This window comes from Branchiostoma lanceolatum, chromosome 1 (genome assembly GCF_035083965.1).
Source record: "Branchiostoma lanceolatum isolate klBraLanc5 chromosome 1, klBraLanc5.hap2, whole genome shotgun sequence".
In the NCBI taxonomy this organism is placed as follows: domain Eukaryota; kingdom Metazoa; phylum Chordata; class Leptocardii; order Amphioxiformes; family Branchiostomatidae; genus Branchiostoma; species Branchiostoma lanceolatum.
The window spans coordinates 39,668,032-39,686,326 of NC_089722.1; the positions used below are offsets into that span (position 1 = coordinate 39,668,032).

Genomic DNA, 18,295 nt, shown 5'->3' on the forward strand with positions numbered 1-18,295 from the left:
CCCGGGAACGAGCCAAGTTCACGTGGCGAGCTATGCATCGCAAACAGCTTCAAGCTTGAACATAAAGCAATTAGTGCCCGCACACCTGGCGCGCCTTCTCTCCTTCATAATCTCTTCAATTTGGTTGACAAACGGAAGCGCTCTACTTTATGTGGACGAACCACGGACTACACCCAAAAACACACATCACGCGCTCCTGGCTCGTCCTGGCTCTTCCTGGCTCTGCCTAATTGGTGCAAAGAAGCGACTACGTCACACCAACGCAGAAAACGGGCTCCTTAGGGTTCAAAGCCGAGCCAAGGGCGGGTAGACAAGACAACAAGGCAATGTTGTTGTTCGCGAACAGCGTTGCCATTGTTGTTCGCCAGGAGGCGCGCGCCCGCGGTTCCCTTACATCATTCATCTTCACAGGGCGGGCGGCGTCTGCTTTTCCCCTTAACTTCGATGCCTGTGGTGGATTTTTCAAGTCCGCCGGACCTTGTCGATTCGGCCTGAAGGTCCGCAAAGGGGAGAGGAAGGTCGCATGCAGCCAGCCCACTAAATTTACGGAAGGAATTAAAAGGAGCGAGCGAGAAAGCAGCAGCGGTGGGCGAGGCGGCTAGCTGTGCGTGTGTACGTATCTCTCATACGTTGATACGAGGCGCGCGGGCGCTTAGATTCCCGATTCCTACGTTTAACATCGAATTACGTCCACATCGCACTGCTTTCGTCAGAATCGAACCACAGACAGACGTCCTGGAATTTTCCACTGCCTCTGCGTGCTCTCCCGACCTCTCCCGGCTCTTGGTGGCGCTGTTGCTTGCTCCAGTTCCAGTCTGAAAGTAGAAGAAAGATAAAATGCGAAAATTAAACATGTACAGTAGAGTTGGGGGATGTGAGAGCTATAAACGCAGTAAGGTTCAGTATATATACTCGTAACACGTATGCACATACTTCAAACGAGTACAGACTGCTGATAAATCCACATTGCTGGATTGCTGGGCCAGTTTGGTGGTTTGTGTATGTGTGCAACTTATTTTGGATTTGTAAGGGGATGGACCGAATCTCAGAAGTACTGCAATACTGAGCCGATCCGCGGTCAGGACGGAGCAAGCTCCTAGTCCATGACCAAAGTCAAAAAATCAATTTAATCTAGATTCCCCGATGGGGAATGTATCAGAGATTAAACTGATAAGAACAGATACTACACTTGATCTTAGCCAAAAGGCCGAGAAGCGATAAACCGGTTGAGCTTGACCGCTAGCCCCCCTCCCCCGGGAACGAGCCAAGTTCACGTGGCGAGCTATGCATCGCAAACAGCTTCAAGCTTGAACATAAAGCAATTAGTGCCCGCACACCTGGCGCGCCTTCTCTCCTTCATAATCTCTTCAATTTGGTTGACAAACGGAAGCGCTCTACTTTATGTGGACGAACCACGGACTACACCCAAAAACACACATCACGCGCTCCTGGCTCGTCCTGGCTCTTCCTGGCTCTGCCTAATTGGTGCAAAGAAGCGACTACGTCACACCAACGCAGAAAACGGGCTCCTTAGGGTTCAAAGCCGAGCCAAGGGCGGGTAGACAAGACAACAAGGCAATGTTGTTGTTCGCGAACAGCGTTGCCATTGTTGTTCGCCAGGAGGCGCGCGCCCGCGGTTCCCTTACATCATTCATCTTCACAGGGCGGGCGGCGTCTGCTTTTCCCCTTAACTTCGATGCCTGTGGTGGATTTTTCAAGTCCGCCGGACCTTGTCGATTCGGCCTGAAGGTCCGCAAAGGGGAGAGGAAGGTCGCATGCAGCCAGCCCACTAAATTTACGGAAGGAATTAAAAGGAGCGAGCGAGAAAGCAGCAGCGGTGGGCGAGGCGGCTAGCTGTGCGTGTGTACGTATCTCTCATACGTTGATACGAGGCGCGCGGGCGCTTAGATTCCCGATTCCTACGTTTAACATCGAATTACGTCCACATCGCACTGCTTTCGTCAGAATCGAACCACAGACAGACGTCCTGGAATTTTCCACTGCCTCTGCGTGCTCTCCCGACCTCTCCCGGCTCTTGGTGGCGCTGTTGCTTGCTCCAGTTCCAGTCTGAAAGTAGAAGAAAGATAAAATGCGAAAATTAAACATGTACAGTAGAGTTGGGGGATGTGAGAGCTATAAACGCAGTAAGGTTCAGTATATATACTCGTAACACGTATGCACATACTTCAAACGAGTACAGACTGCTGATAAATCCACATTGCTGGATTGCTGGGCCAGTTTGGTGGTTTGTGTATGTGTGCAACTTATTTTGGATTTGTAAGGGGATGGACCGAATCTCAGAAGTACTGCAATACTGAGCCGATCCGCGGTCAGGACGGAGCAAGCTCCTAGTCCATGACCAAAGTCAAAAAATCAATTTAATCTAGATTCCCCGATGGGGAATGTATCAGAGATTAAACTGATAAGAACAGATACTACACTTGATCTTAGCCAAAAGGCCGAGAAGCGATAAACCGGTTGAGCTTGACCGCTAGCCCCCCTCCCCCGGGAACGAGCCAAGTTCACGTGGCGAGCTATGCATCGCAAACAGCTTCAAGCTTGAACATAAAGCAATTAGTGCCCGCACACCTGGCGCGCCTTCTCTCCTTCATAATCTCTTCAATTTGGTTGACAAACGGAAGCGCTCTACTTTATGTGGACGAACCACGGACTACACCCAAAAACACACATCACGCGCTCCTGGCTCGTCCTGGCTCTTCCTGGCTCTGCCTAATTGGTGCAAAGAAGCGACTACGTCACACCAACGCAGAAAACGGGCTCCTTAGGGTTCAAAGCCGAGCCAAGGGCGGGTAGACAAGACAACAAGGCAATGTTGTTGTTCGCGAACAGCGTTGCCATTGTTGTTCGCCAGGAGGCGCGCGCCCGCGGTTCCCTTACATCATTCATCTTCACAGGGCGGGCGGCGTCTGCTTTTCCCCTTAACTTCGATGCCTGTGGTGGATTTTTCAAGTCCGCCGGACCTTGTCGATTCGGCCTGAAGGTCCGCAAAGGGGAGAGGAAGGTCGCATGCAGCCAGCCCACTAAATTTACGGAAGGAATTAAAAGGAGCGAGCGAGAAAGCAGCAGCGGTGGGCGAGGCGGCTAGCTGTGCGTGTGTACGTATCTCTCATACGTTGATACGAGGCGCGCGGGCGCTTAGATTCCCGATTCCTACGTTTAACATCGAATTACGTCCACATCGCACTGCTTTCGTCAGAATCGAACCACAGACAGACGTCCTGGAATTTTCCACTGCCTCTGCGTGCTCTCCCGACCTCTCCCGGCTCTTGGTGGCGCTGTTGCTTGCTCCAGTTCCAGTCTGAAAGTAGAAGAAAGATAAAATGCGAAAATTAAACATGTACAGTAGAGTTGGGGGATGTGAGAGCTATAAACGCAGTAAGGTTCAGTATATATACTCGTAACACGTATGCACATACTTCAAACGAGTACAGACTGCTGATAAATCCACATTGCTGGATTGCTGGGCCAGTTTGGTGGTTTGTGTATGTGTGCAACTTATTTTGGATTTGTAAGGGGATGGACCGAATCTCAGAAGTACTGCAATACTGAGCCGATCCGCGGTCAGGACGGAGCAAGCTCCTAGTCCATGACCAAAGTCAAAAAATCAATTTAATCTAGATTCCCCGATGGGGAATGTATCAGAGATTAAACTGATAAGAACAGATACTACACTTGATCTTAGCCAAAAGGCCGAGAAGCGATAAACCGGTTGAGCTTGACCGCTAGCCCCCCTCCCCCGGGAACGAGCCAAGTTCACGTGGCGAGCTATGCATCGCAAACAGCTTCAAGCTTGAACATAAAGCAATTAGTGCCCGCACACCTGGCGCGCCTTCTCTCCTTCATAATCTCTTCAATTTGGTTGACAAACGGAAGCGCTCTACTTTATGTGGACGAACCACGGACTACACCCAAAAACACACATCACGCGCTCCTGGCTCGTCCTGGCTCTTCCTGGCTCTGCCTAATTGGTGCAAAGAAGCGACTACGTCACACCAACGCAGAAAACGGGCTCCTTAGGGTTCAAAGCCGAGCCAAGGGCGGGTAGACAAGACAACAAGGCAATGTTGTTGTTCGCGAACAGCGTTGCCATTGTTGTTCGCCAGGAGGCGCGCGCCCGCGGTTCCCTTACATCATTCATCTTCACAGGGCGGGCGGCGTCTGCTTTTCCCCTTAACTTCGATGCCTGTGGTGGATTTTTCAAGTCCGCCGGACCTTGTCGATTCGGCCTGAAGGTCCGCAAAGGGGAGAGGAAGGTCGCATGCAGCCAGCCCACTAAATTTACGGAAGGAATTAAAAGGAGCGAGCGAGAAAGCAGCAGCGGTGGGCGAGGCGGCTAGCTGTGCGTGTGTACGTATCTCTCATACGTTGATACGAGGCGCGCGGGCGCTTAGATTCCCGATTCCTACGTTTAACATCGAATTACGTCCACATCGCACTGCTTTCGTCAGAATCGAACCACAGACAGACGTCCTGGAATTTTCCACTGCCTCTGCGTGCTCTCCCGACCTCTCCCGGCTCTTGGTGGCGCTGTTGCTTGCTCCAGTTCCAGTCTGAAAGTAGAAGAAAGATAAAATGCGAAAATTAAACATGTACAGTAGAGTTGGGGGATGTGAGAGCTATAAACGCAGTAAGGTTCAGTATATATACTCGTAACACGTATGCACATACTTCAAACGAGTACAGACTGCTGATAAATCCACATTGCTGGATTGCTGGGCCAGTTTGGTGGTTTGTGTATGTGTGCAACTTATTTTGGATTTGTAAGGGGATGGACCGAATCTCAGAAGTACTGCAATACTGAGCCGATCCGCGGTCAGGACGGAGCAAGCTCCTAGTCCATGACCAAAGTCAAAAAATCAATTTAATCTAGATTCCCCGATGGGGAATGTATCAGAGATTAAACTGATAAGAACAGATACTCTTTTGAAGTATTTATACTGAATCACTTCAAGTATCACTTAGTTCTCATCTTGTTTACGCAGCCTTAAGGCGCTCATATCCACTGATACACTCTAGATCAAATTGACTTTCACAGATCGGCTCAGCATTGCTGCACTTCATCCCACCCACCACTCTCGGTCCATCCCCAGACACTATGTAATATTTTTGGGTTTTGTATTTTATAATTTTTTTGGGTTTTCTATTTTTGACCTAGCCAACTAAGACAGAGTGGCTAGGCCTACAACTACTCTTGAGTACATGCGAGATTGCTCCAAATAGAGCCAAACAAACAATAAAACATTCAAAACTTAAGGGTCACGTGGGCAACATCGATGTCAGCCCACGAGTGACCATCAGCCCAGGTATCGTAGAAATTCCCAGGCCCCAAACGAGCAAACTCGAAATTCAGCCTATCTCGCAAAGCTTTCGCCAACGCCTCGCACACATTCGCACCAGAAGATTGTCTGTCTTCAAAGACAGCCTCACAGCGGGAGCGCCAGATACTGGACTTTGCCATACTACTGATCACTTCCAAAACCTTGCGAGTTTGGGCTGGGACGCCCTGGGGGACAATGCCATACAACGCAAAGGTTCTGGACACCTGAAAGTTTCTGCACAGGTACTTGTGGGCAGTGGCCTCCACCCACAACCAAACCTCCGCGGCCACTGGACAGTCCCAGAACAGATGACCCACGCACTCCGGCTGTGAGCAACCCCTCCTGGGACATGTACTGCTAGGGAGATAGCCCCGCCAAGAATTTAACTTCAACCTCGTCTTCAGCGAATTGTGAGCCGTGTGCCAGGCAATCATTCTATCCCACTTGAAGACAAGGGGATTGTGGATGACCTTCCACACTCTGTCCCAATCTACCTGAGGGTTTAACTGAACACATCTTGGCGGGGAACTTGCCTGTTCTGAAAGATACCTGTACAGAGAAGCTGTAGTACAAGCCTTCCATTCTGCAGAGCCCTCGATGTCAGAGAGGGAGAGGTACTGGGAAATGGCTTCATAATGGGGCGGACGATCCAACGAGTGAGGCGAGGAGTTGCACCACGTCGTCGGATCAATCCTCCTGAGCTCGACCCCAAGCCAATACTTACAGAAGCAGCTACAAGGGTGCTGTGGGTCGGTGAAGACCTTCCTCACAGTCTTTAACATTAAGGCCTTTGCCTTCAAGGGGATGGAGACAAGGCCAACTCCACCCTGCTCTTTGGGCAAGAGCAGGGTCTGCCTTTTGACAAGTTCCGTCTTACCATCCCACAAGAACCCGAACATTGCCTTCTCCAACCGACTTCGAACCGAAGCCGGAAGGGGATAGACCGGCGCTGTATACCACAGCGTGGCGGCCGCTAAAGAATTTACTACTAAGGCCTTCCCCAACAGGGTGAGCTTCCTCCCGCTCCACTGGTCCAACTTGGCCTTGAATTTGGCAAACCGTTGGAGCCACGCCTCCTCAGCGAGCGGGACGTTGCCAATCGGTGTCTGAAGCAGTTTCAGTGACACCGAGTTCCAGCACTTGATCGGATACGGCTGGTCGGGCCTTCCCTTCCAGCCACCAAGCCACAACGCCTCTGTCTTCCCCATGTTAAGTTTGGACCCTGTGCCAGATTCAAACTTAGATATTAAGGAGAAGGTGCGATCAATGGAGAGATCGTCTGTCAGGACGACAGTGTTGTCGTCCGCATATTGCACTATCTTGGTGTCCCTGCCCGAGCCCCCAGGGAGGTGCACTCCCTTTACTCTTTTGAAGTATTTATACTGAATGACTTCAAGTATCACTTAGTTCTCATCTTGTTTACGCAGCCTTAAGGCGCTCATATCCACTGATACACTCTAGATCAAATTGACCTTCACAGATCGGCTCAGCATTGCTGTACTTCATCCCACCCACCACTCTCGATCCACCCCCAGACACTATGTAATATTTTTGGGTTTTGTATTTTATAATTTTTTTGGGTTTTCTATTTTTGACCTAGCCAACTAAGACTGAGTGGCTAGGCCTACAACTACTCCTGAGTACATGCGAGATTGCTCCAAATAGAGCCAAACAAACAATAAAACATTCAAAACTTAAGGGTCACGTGGGCAACATCGATGTCGGCCCACGAGTGACCATCAGCCCAGGTATCGTAGAAATTCCCAGGCCCCAAACGAGTAAACTCGAAATTCAGCCTATCTCGCAAAGCTTTCGCCAACGCCTCGCACACATTCGCACCAGAAGATTGTCTGTCTTCAAAGACAGCCTCACAGCGGGAGCGCCAGATACTGGACTTTGTCATACTACTGACCACTTCCAAAACCTTGCGAGTTTGGGCTGGGACGCCCTGGGGGACAATGCCATACAACGCAAAGGTTCTGGACACCTGAAAGTTTCTGCACAGGTACTTGTGGGCAGTGGCCTCCACCCACAACCAAACCTCCGCCGCCACTGGACAGTCCCAGAACAGATGACCCACGCACTCCGGCTGTGAGCAACCCCTCCTGGGACATGTACTGCTAGGGAGATAGCCCCGCCAAGAATTCAACTTCAACCTCGTCTTCAGCGAATTGTGTGCCGTGTGCCAGGCAATCATTCTATCCCACTTGAAGACAAGGGGATTGTGGATGGCCTTCCACACTCTGTCCCAATCTACCTGAGGGTTTAACTGAACACATCTTGGCGGGGAACTTGCCTGTTCTGAAAGATACCTGTACAGAGAAGCTGTAGTACAAGCCTTCCATTCTGCAGAGCCCTCGATGTCAGAGAGGGAGAGGTACTGGGAAATGGCTTCATAATGGGGCGGACGATCCAACGAGTGGGGCGAGGAGTTGCACCACGTCGTCGGATCAATCCTCCTGAGCTCGACCCCAAGCCAATACTTACAGAAGCAGCTACAAGGGTGCTGTGGGTCGGTGAAGACCTTCCTCACAGTCTTTAGCATTAAGGCCTTTGCCTTCAAGGGGATGGAGACAAGGCCAACTCCACCCTGCTCTTTGGGCAAGAGCAGGGTCTGCCTTTTGACAAGTTCCGTCTTACCATCCCACAAGAACCCGAACATTGCCTTCTCCAACCGACTTCGAACCGAAGCCGGAAGGGGATAGACCGGCGCTGTATACCACAGCGTGGCGGCCGCTAAAGAATTTACTACTAAGGCCTTCCCCAACAGGGTGAGCTTCCTCCCGCTCCACTGGTCCAACTTGGCCTTGAATTTGGCAAACCGTTGGAGCCACGCCTCCTCAGCGAGCGGGACGTTGCCAATCGGTGTCTGAAGCAATTTCAGTGACACCGAGTTCCAGCACTTGATCGGATACGGCTGGTCGGGCCTTCCCTTCCAGCCACCAAGCCACAACGCCTCTGTCTTCCCCATGTTAAGTTTGGACCCTGTGCCAGATTCAAACTTAGATATTAAGGAGAAGGTGCGATCAATGGAGAGATCGTCTGTCAGGACGACAGTGTTGTCGTCCGCATATTGCACTATCTTGGTGTCCCTGCCCGAGCCCCCAGGGAGGTGCACTCCCTTTATCTGGGGGTCAGCTCTGATGGCGGCTGCCAGGGGCTCAATACACAAGACATACAAAAGAGGAGACAGGGGGCAGCCCTGCCTGACTCCTCTCTCCACCGCGAAGGACTGTGTCAAGTTACCATTAACTATGACTTTACTAGACACGTCACTATAAAGGGTGGCTACATACTTTCGGAAAGCAGGACCAAAGCCCAGTCTTTCCAAGATGTTGATCATGAAGTCATGGTCCACTCTATCAAAGGCCTTCTCCTGGTCCAGGGCCAGGAACACACAGGGAAGGTTTTTATCGTTGACATACGCGGCAATGTCCCTGAGCAAACACAGGCTGTCCGTGATGGACCTCCCGGGAATGCCACATGATTGGTCCACCTGGACAACCTGGCCAATGACCGCCTTCAATCTGTTCGCTATCGTCTTAGACAAAATCTTATAGTCTACATTGAGTAGCGATATCGGGCGTTTATTTTTAGGGTCCAAAGGGTCACCCGCCTTGTCCAAAAGGGTGACAAGGCCCTGTCTCTGAGACGGTGCAAGTTCCCCTTCGCTTAACCCTTCTCGGAACACTTGCAGTAGATCCCGGCCCACTAGCTCCCAAAATTGGAGGTAAAACTCCTTTGGCAAGCCGTCCGAGCCGGGGGTCTTGCCATTCGCCATGCCCTTGAGGGCCTTAAGTAACTCTTCCTCCGAAACAGGTCTCTCCAGACAAGCCGACAGTTCCTCCGGGAGGGTCCTGTCCAGCTTGTCCAAAAAGAAATCCCCGTCAGGACGGTGAAGTTGGTCCTTCTTAAAAAGACTGGAGTAAAACTCCTCAAATACTTCTGCGACTTCCTCCGTTGTAGAAACGGTTTCGCCGTCTTTATTTTTGATCTCAGGGATCAATTTTCGACTACCCTTCTCCCTCTCGCTCTTGAAGAAAAAGCGGGTGGGTTTTTCGCCTTCCTCGAAGTGCTTGATCTTAGATCGGAGGCGCTGCCCCGCCAGCCGATCTTGCACTAGTTTGTTGACTTTCTCCTTCGCCCTATTATACTCGGCAAGGGTGGCTAGGGACCGATCTCCACAGTTGAGGCGAGATCTTAGTATGTCCACCTCTCTCTCGAGGCCGCCCTGAATAAGTTTGGCCTCACGTGAACGTCGCTTGGAATGGTGCACAACCAGACTCTTTATTTGGAGTTTAACCTCATCCCACCACTCTCTGAGGGACGGGTGGTCGCCCTTTTTGCCACTCCACTCCTTGTACTTCTCCGTAAACTCCCGGACAAAGAGAGAATCCGACAGAGTTTTGACATTGCACTTCCACACACCCTTACCTTGTTGGACCGGATGTGTGGACTCGACAATAGTGAGATTAGCATCATGGTCCGAGAACGGACATGACACTATCTCGGCCGTGGTGGAATGGCCTTCGGAAACATAGATTCTATCGAGTCTTGACCTGGAACTGTTGGAGGGGGAACGCCACGTGTATTCCGTAGCCACCGGGTGTTCTGCCCTCCACGAATCTACCAAACCCAGGTCCTCACACAAGGACTTTAGCTCGATCACATCCTGTGTGCGCGAGCCCGGACTAACCAAAGACACAGTGTATCTGTCTAAGGAGGGATCCAAAACGCAGTTGAAATCCCCAGCCAGAACAAGGGTGGCATTTGGGTACATATACTCATGCAGGGTAGAGAAAAGGACGGCCCTGTCCCTAGCCACATTTGGGGCATACACATTAACAATATTAAATTTCTCCAGCCCATCAGAAATGAGCACCGACACCACTCTGCCATCCATATCCCCTTTTGACGAGACGACGGACCACCTTTGCGACAAAAGTACCCCGACGCCTCTGGCTGAGTTGGTACCCAACGACCATACTGCCTTGCTTCCCCACTGGCGACTCCAAGCAGACCTGTCGGCCAGGGAGGAGACGTGGCATTCCTGCAGGCATGCCACGTCTACGTCCCTAGCGCGACAGAAGTCAAACACCTGTGAGCGCCTCATACTATCTTTCATTCCATTAACGTTTAGCGTCAAAATTCTTAGGTCCATAATCGCGCCGAGTTCAAATGGGTAAGATCACTAGCGAAACCAAAACCTTGAGAGCTAAGGTTTAGATTTGCCCTTAACCTTCCTCTTCCCCCCCTTAGAAGGAACTTTCGTCGGTCTTTGACTTTGAGGGGACTGCTGCGACGGGAACAGCTCAATTTGGGAGCCGAATCCCGACGCCATCTCCTTCTTTCTAGACTTCTTGGAGTTTCCCGGAGGGTCAGACTCAGAGTCTGAGTCGCTGCTCAGGGAAATCCCCGCCAGTCTATCTCCTTCATGTGCGAGGGGAGACCGATCCCGGTCGATCTTCTTGACCGGGGGAACTCGATCCTCCTTCGACTCCTCGGCAATCTTCAGGGGGAAAGGGGATATATCCTCCCCTGACATATTCATATATAGGTTGAGACTATTTGCCGGGGTCGCCACTTGGGACAGCAACTTGTTTCCCCCGCTTCCTGCGGAGTCCCAAAACCCCTTCAACTCCTGACTGTCGGCCGGTGGTGTTGCAGGCTTCTGGTCAGGAGTCACCTTCTCAGAGGGAGGTTCTTCCTCCTCTTTCCTATCTTTATCCTCGATGTGAGGGGGGGTGTCGGTGGGACCCGCCACCCCCAGGGGTTTGATCACGTCGGAGGTCGCGGAACCGACCTCCTTGGCACCCACGTCCTCCCCATTGGGCCGGGAGGAGGGGGCACCATCGTCGGAGGTCGCGGAACCGACCTCCTTGGCACCCACGTCCTCCCCATTGGGCCGGGAGGAGGGGGCACTATCTACCTCCATCTTTCCATCTTCCCCCTCACTATCCCCTGTGTCTTCCCCCATCTGCACCACCTGATTATCTTCCCCATCTCCCCCGACGTCCTCGTCTCCACTGACATCCTCACCATCCTCCCCATCTCCACCGACGTTCTCCTTGGAGGCGTCAGCGGCCAGAGGAGGGGGGTTCTGGGCACCCTTGGAGGTGTCAGCGGTGGGAGGAGGGGGAGGGGCTTTGTTAGCCAGAGGAGTAGCCTGGGGCTTCGACCCCGAAGCCGCTGGTGTCCACTTTGTGGACATTGCAACCATGTTGGCGAATGTTAGCTTGCAGTTCTTTAGCACATGCCCTGCTTGGTTACAGTGCGAGCACTTGACAGCATTTGTGCAATCGTTTGCCAGGTGCCCCAACTCCAAGCACTTGGAGCACTTGATTGCCTTGCAATCGGCCACAAAGTGGTCCTCGCTGCCACACTTGTGGCACATTCTCGGTTGCCCCGAATACTTGAAGGAGACGATGTCCTGTCCAATCCTAACAGTGTTCGGGATGTGACTCCTCAGTGTCATTTTATACTGTCTAGTGCCCGATTTGATCTCGGGGTAGCCCCGGCTAGCACAAGTGAGGAACTTGCCTGCCTCCACTACCCCGTAAGCCTCCAATCGGGACCTGATAAACCCGTCGTCGAGCTCGAGGGGAATCCCGAAAGCCGACACAATGACAATGCCAGCTCCGAACGTTTCCACATCGACCTTCGGGTCCGCCACCAGAGATGGACACGCTTTCTGGAGGTCAGCCCTTGATTTAAAGGTGACCTCGAACGTTCCCTTTTGCTTACGCTGGATCCCCTCCACATGATTTTTGGGATCAACACCGTGATGCTGCAGTAACGTGATCACGTCTGCAAACTCATTCTCTGAAGGTTTGAAGAACGTGATTGCTACACTCCTTTGCCTGGCAAAGGTGCTAAGCTTGGAGTGGGCAGGGGGCATGATGCTCCACGCGTTCTTGTCTAAATGAATCCAAAAAGACGGGTTTAGAACCCTTTAAGACAGTTAGAAAGGAGATCCGGTTTCCCGGGAACCCCTTTCACAGCCTCCGCCTGGAAGCCCAAAATAACCCGACACCTAGGTATCTGGGTCACCGAGGGTGGCCCGCTCGCCTTGCCCGAAAACAATACAGACGGGCGATACCAACTCCCCGCGTGTTTGGGGGGGAGGATAGGTACCAAGGTATCTGGGCACCGTAGAAGGCCCAAAAACAATCAAACTGCAGGGAAAAATTTTCCCAACAAACTCCCCAAGTTTCTCCCGGTTGGCTATAGCCGTATTGGAGATACAGGCGACAGCCGTGTTGGAGAAACCACAACAACAACGTGGCCGAGAGGACCGTACCACTACCGACCGCCGCTTACGGTGGGGGTGTGGAAAACAAAATCCTCCCAAAACACAACAAAATCACAAACTATCTGAACATTAAACGGGTGAATTTGACGGGACGAACCTTCCCTACCTCCAGCTGGAAGGGGAATGTTCTCCGTCCAAGCAGAACGGAGAAATCGCCCGTCAAAGTTCGACCGCCAGCCTCTACCCCCGTCAAGCGGAGTGGAGGGCTTCGTGACACCGAACGTAGCCCGAGAGAGGGGTCCGGTGCCAGCAAAACCGCTCTAACTTCGCCAAATATCAACGCAGAAGCCAAGGAAAACTACCATAACAGACCTGGGAAGCCCAGCAAACCAACTACCTAAACCATGGGCCTCGGTTCTCGCTCCTACCACCCGAAAATGGCAGAGAAAGCCCCTTCGACCCGGAGCACGATGCAGAAGCGTGGGGACGCTACGCATGCGATACTACACTTCTCTACTACACTTGATCTTAGCCAAAAGGCCGAGAAGCGATAAACCGGTTGAGCTTGACCGCTAGCCCCCCTCCCCCGGGAACGAGCCAAGTTCACGTGGCGAGCTATGCATCGCAAACAGCTTCAAGCTTGAACATAAAGCAATTAGTGCCCGCACACCTGGCGCGCCTTCTCTCCTTCATAATCTCTTCAATTTGGTTGACAAACGGAAGCGCTCTACTTTATGTGGACGAACCACGGACTACACCCAAAAACACACATCACGCGCTCCTGGCTCGTCCTGGCTCTTCCTGGCTCTGCCTAATTGGTGCAAAGAAGCGACTACGTCACACCAACGCAGAAAACGGGCTCCTTAGGGTTCAAAGCCGAGCCAAGGGCGGGTAGACAAGACAACAAGGCAATGTTGTTGTTCGCGAACAGCGTTGCCATTGTTGTTCGCCAGGAGGCGCGCGCCCGCGGTTCCCTTACATCATTCATCTTCACAGGGCGGGCGGCGTCTGCTTTTCCCCTTAACTTCGATGCCTGTGGTGGATTTTTCAAGTCCGCCGGACCTTGTCGATTCGGCCTGAAGGTCCGCAAAGGGGAGAGGAAGGTCGCATGCAGCCAGCCCACTAAATTTACGGAAGGAATTAAAAGGAGCGAGCGAGAAAGCAGCAGCGGTGGGCGAGGCGGCTAGCTGTGCGTGTGTACGTATCTCTCATACGTTGATACGAGGCGCGCGGGCGCTTAGATTCCCGATTCCTACGTTTAACATCGAATTACGTCCACATCGCACTGCTTTCGTCAGAATCGAACCACAGACAGACGTCCTGGAATTTTCCACTGCCTCTGCGTGCTCTCCCGACCTCTCCCGGCTCTTGGTGGCGCTGTTGCTTGCTCCAGTTCCAGTCTGAAAGTAGAAGAAAGATAAAATGCGAAAATTAAACATGTACAGTAGAGTTGGGGGATGTGAGAGCTATAAACGCAGTAAGGTTCAGTATATATACTCGTAACACGTATGCACATACTTCAAACGAGTACAGACTGCTGATAAATCCACATTGCTGGATTGCTGGGCCAGTTTGGTGGTTTGTGTATGTGTGCAACTTATTTTGGATTTGTAAGGGGATGGACCGAATCTCAGAAGTACTGCAATACTGAGCCGATCCGCGGTCAGGACGGAGCAAGCTCCTAGTCCATGACCAAAGTCAAAAAATCAATTTAATCTAGATTCCCCGATGGGGAATGTATCAGAGATTAAACTGATAAGAACAGATACTCTTTTGAAGTATTTATACTGAATGACTTCAAGTATCACTTAGTTCTCATCTTGTTTACGCAGCCTTAAGGCGCTCATATCCACTGATACACTCTAGATCAAATTGACTTTCACAGATCGGCTCAGCATTGCTGTACCTCATCCCACCCACCACTCTCGGTCCATCCCCAGACACTATTTAATATTTTTGGGTTTTGTATTTTATAATTTTTTTGGGTTTTCTGTTTTTGACCTAGCCGACTAAGACAGGGCGGCTAGGCCTGCAACTACTACATGAAAAAATGCTCCAGAGGGAGCCAACAACAAGCCAAAACTTCAACAACACGATGGCAGCACCTCCTTAAAAGGAGAAAGCCACGCTTGACACATCAACCGTGGCCCAAGAAAAACCATCAGCCCAGACCGTGAGAAAACCACTAGGGCCAAGACGAGTAAACTCAAAACGGAGTCTCTCCTCCAAACGGTTTCTCACCGACGTCACAAGTTCGGGGCCCGAAAATCGTTTGCCCTCAAACACACATTCACACCTCGTCCGCCAGAGGAAAGATCTCATGATCGCCGCCAGGGCCTGCAACACACGCCTGACCCTGGACGACAACCCCCCCGGCACCAATCCCCACAGCGCAAAGGACCTTGTGATCGAGAAACCCGGGCAGATTTTCATCGCCACCAGGTTCTCCAACCACATCCATGCTTCAGAAATCACTGGACACTCCCAGAACAAATGCTGAACACTTTCCTCCCCCTGACAAAGGTGTCTGGGGCACGAACTACTATCTACAAATCCCTTCCAAGAGTGGAGCTTCTTTCTAGTTTTCAGAGAGTTGTGAGCAGCATGCCAGCTAGTCATCCTCTCCCACTTGGTGAGCAGAGGATTGTGAATGGCCTTCCAGACGGAAGACCAATCCACACTCCCATCTCCACTTTCACAACGTGGCACAATACTCTCCGCCTCCAATAAAATAGCGTAGAGGGCCGCCACCGAATTTGACTTCCACTCAATATCTACGTCCCTCAAAGAGATCAACATCCTCTTGACCTCGGTGTAGTGCGGAGGGCTGTCCAAAGAGTGGGGAGCCAAGTTACTCCAGGACTCAGCGTCTATTCTTCGCAAGGCGAGCCCAATCCAGTAGAGAGCAAATCTAGAGGCTGGTAACTGTGGCTTGACCAGAGCTTTCCTCACCACTTTAAGGAAGAGGGCTTTGGCCTTGAGTGGTACAGAGACCAACCCCAACCCTCCTTTGTCCTTGGGCAAAAGAAGAGTTCGTCTAGCAACCATCTCTGTCTTGCCATCCCAGAGAAATGAATAGATTTCTCTCTCAATCTTAACTTTCACAGACTTAGGCAAGGGGTATACTGGAGCCGTGTACCACAAAGTGGCAGCCGCCAAACAATTCACAATCAAGGCTTTGCCAAAAAGGGTCAGCCTCCGCGTCTCCCACTGGGTGAGCTTTGCCTTAAACTTCACAAATCGTTGCATCCAAGCAATCTCCGCCAACTGAATGTTGCCAATAGGGCTGCCTAAAATAGTTAGGTAAGATGATACCCACTGTTTTATAGGGTATGGGCTATCCACCCTGCCCTTCCATCTACCTAACCACAAAGCCTCCGTTTTCCCCAAATTCAATTTGGAACCGGTACCAGCCTCAAAACGCTTGATAGTGGAAAATGTCCGATCGATGGACGGCTGGTCCGACAAGACACAAGTGTTGTCATCTGCATATTGCACCATTTTAACCTCCTGGTTCAACCCAGGGACCTTCACTCCCCTGATGTAAGGGTCTGCACGAATTGCCGCAGCCAGCGGCTCAATACATAATACATATAACAGTGGAGAAAGGGGGCAGCCTTGCCTTACTCCCCTCTCCACTGCTATTGACTCTGACAAAGTACCATTCACGAGGACTTTACTGGATACCTCGCAGTACAGAGCCGCGATCATCCTTTTAAAATTCGGCCCAAAGCCAAGCTTGTCTAAAACATTGGCCATAAAATTGTGATCAACTCTGTCAAATGCCTTCTCCTGGTCCAGTGCAATAAGAACACCAGAAGAATGCGAACTATTGACATACTCTACAATGTCCCTTAACAGGCAGACACTATCTTCAATTGACCGGCCTGGAATACCACAGGATTGATCAATGTGAACTACCGACCCAATGACATTCTTCAGCCGGTTGGCCAAGGCCTTGGACAGAATTTTGTAGTCCACATTCAGTAACGAAATCGGCCTTTTATTCGAAGGGTTCAGTGGATCCCCCTTTTTCTCCAAAAGAGAGATGACGCCTTCTCTTTGGGACACAGACAGCTGTCCTACATCCAATCCCTCATTGAGGACTGCCAGAAAGTCTGGCCCTATGATCTCCCAAAACTTGATGTAGAATTCTTTTGGGAGGCCATCCGACCCCGGAGATTTTCCATTCTCCATACCTTTCACAGCCGCTTCCAATTCAGCCAAAGTTAGATCTCCATCCAAGCTCTCAACACATTCATCAGGTAACGACTCAGAGAGATTGGACAGAAAATATTCTTGCTCCACTTTGTCAATATGACCAGCCTTATACAAGTCTGCATAAAACTGCTTAAAAACGGCAAGTATCTGCGGGGTGGTGCTCACCACGTCCCCATTGCCGTCTCTAACTTCCTGGATGACCCGTTTCTGGCCCTTGCGGCGTTCAGCCTGGAAGAAAAACCTAGTCGGTTTTTCGTCCTCTTCGAAAGCTTTTACTTTTGCCCGCAACCTCTGACCCTTAAGTCTGTCTAAGATCAGGTTGTTAAGGTTTTCCTTCTCCTTCTCATACTCTTCTCTTGTTGCAGGACTTCGGTCTCCTATATTAAGTCGAGACCGGAGTGAATCCACCTTCCTTTCCATATCCTTCTGAATCAAGGAGTCCGCCTGAGCTCTCAGCTTGGAGTATTTGATAACCAAATCTTTACAATAAGATTTAACGGTATCCCACCACTCCCTCGCCGATTGCCCTTCCTCCAAACTCTTCCTCCATATAGGATACATCTCACGAAACTCCTGCTCTAAACGAGGGTCGGACAAAACCTTGACATTGCACTTCCATAGACCCCGACCCCGTTGAACAGAAGGGACAGGATCTATGGATGACACAATGCCATCGTGGTCAGAACACGAACAAGACTTAATAGTCGAGGAAACAATAGTGCCCTCCTGGACATAAATTCTATCCAGCCTGGATCTGGTTTTATTTGACTTGGACCTCCAAGTGAAATCTACCTGGGCGGGGTGTTCAATTCGCCAGGCATCCACCAAATCCAAGTCAGCGCACAAACTACGCAAATGCACCACATCCTGAGTGCGATTCCCAGGAGTGAATATGGATTCCGATATTCTGTCCAAGTCAGGATCCAAAACACAATTAAAATCCCCCGCTAAAACTAGCACCGCATTGGGGTACAAATATTGATGAACACTATCAAAAAAGGTGACCCGCTCCGCTGGAACTGAGGGAGCATAGATGTTACACACATTGTACTGCACTCCATCTACCTCCAGCAGAGCAGAGACAACCCTACCATCAGTATCACATTTTGACGACACGAAAGTCCACCTAGAGGATAATAAAATGCCAACACCTCTGGCGGAGTTCGTGCCTAGGGACCAGATTGCCTTGTGTCCCCACTGGCGAGACCAGGCACCCTTGTCAGCAATCGTGGAGATGTGGCACTCCTGCAGGCATGCCACATCTGCACCGTTGGACCGACAAAAATCGAACACCATGTCCCTCTTACCCCGGTCCTTCATCCCATTAACGTTTAGAGACAAAACATTCAAAGTAGAGTCCATGTTATCAACTGGGGAAGGGAAAAAAGTCCGAACTAGGACTTATTTCCTTTTGTCTTTCCCAATTTCCCTGACCTCGCACTTTTTCTCTGGGGCTTCGGCTTAGGGACCTCCCCGGAAGGGT

The 18,295-nt window shown here is 51.1% G+C and overlaps 5 non-coding genes across 5 annotated transcripts; all 5 read right to left on the minus strand.

Moving 5' to 3' along the window:
* Positions 1-1,028: 1,028 nt before the first annotated feature.
* LOC136426271 (U2 spliceosomal RNA) lies at positions 1,029-1,219 on the minus strand. The gene has a single exon (XR_010754210.1). It is a non-coding gene; the product is annotated as a U2 spliceosomal RNA (small nuclear RNA).
* A 1,061-nt stretch (positions 1,220-2,280) lies between these two features.
* Positions 2,281-2,471, minus strand: LOC136426273 (U2 spliceosomal RNA). The gene has a single exon (XR_010754212.1). It is a non-coding gene; the product is annotated as a U2 spliceosomal RNA (small nuclear RNA).
* Positions 2,472-3,532: 1,061 nt separating this feature from the next.
* On the minus strand, positions 3,533-3,723 carry LOC136426274 (U2 spliceosomal RNA). The gene has a single exon (XR_010754213.1). It is a non-coding gene; the product is annotated as a U2 spliceosomal RNA (small nuclear RNA).
* Positions 3,724-4,784: 1,061 nt separating this feature from the next.
* LOC136426335 (U2 spliceosomal RNA) lies at positions 4,785-4,976 on the minus strand. The gene has a single exon (XR_010754272.1). It is a non-coding gene; the product is annotated as a U2 spliceosomal RNA (small nuclear RNA).
* Positions 4,977-14,204: 9,228 nt separating this feature from the next.
* On the minus strand, positions 14,205-14,387 carry LOC136426324 (U2 spliceosomal RNA). Its single transcript, XR_010754262.1, has one exon. It is a non-coding gene; the product is annotated as a U2 spliceosomal RNA (small nuclear RNA).
* Positions 14,388-18,295: the final 3,908 nt, after the last annotated feature.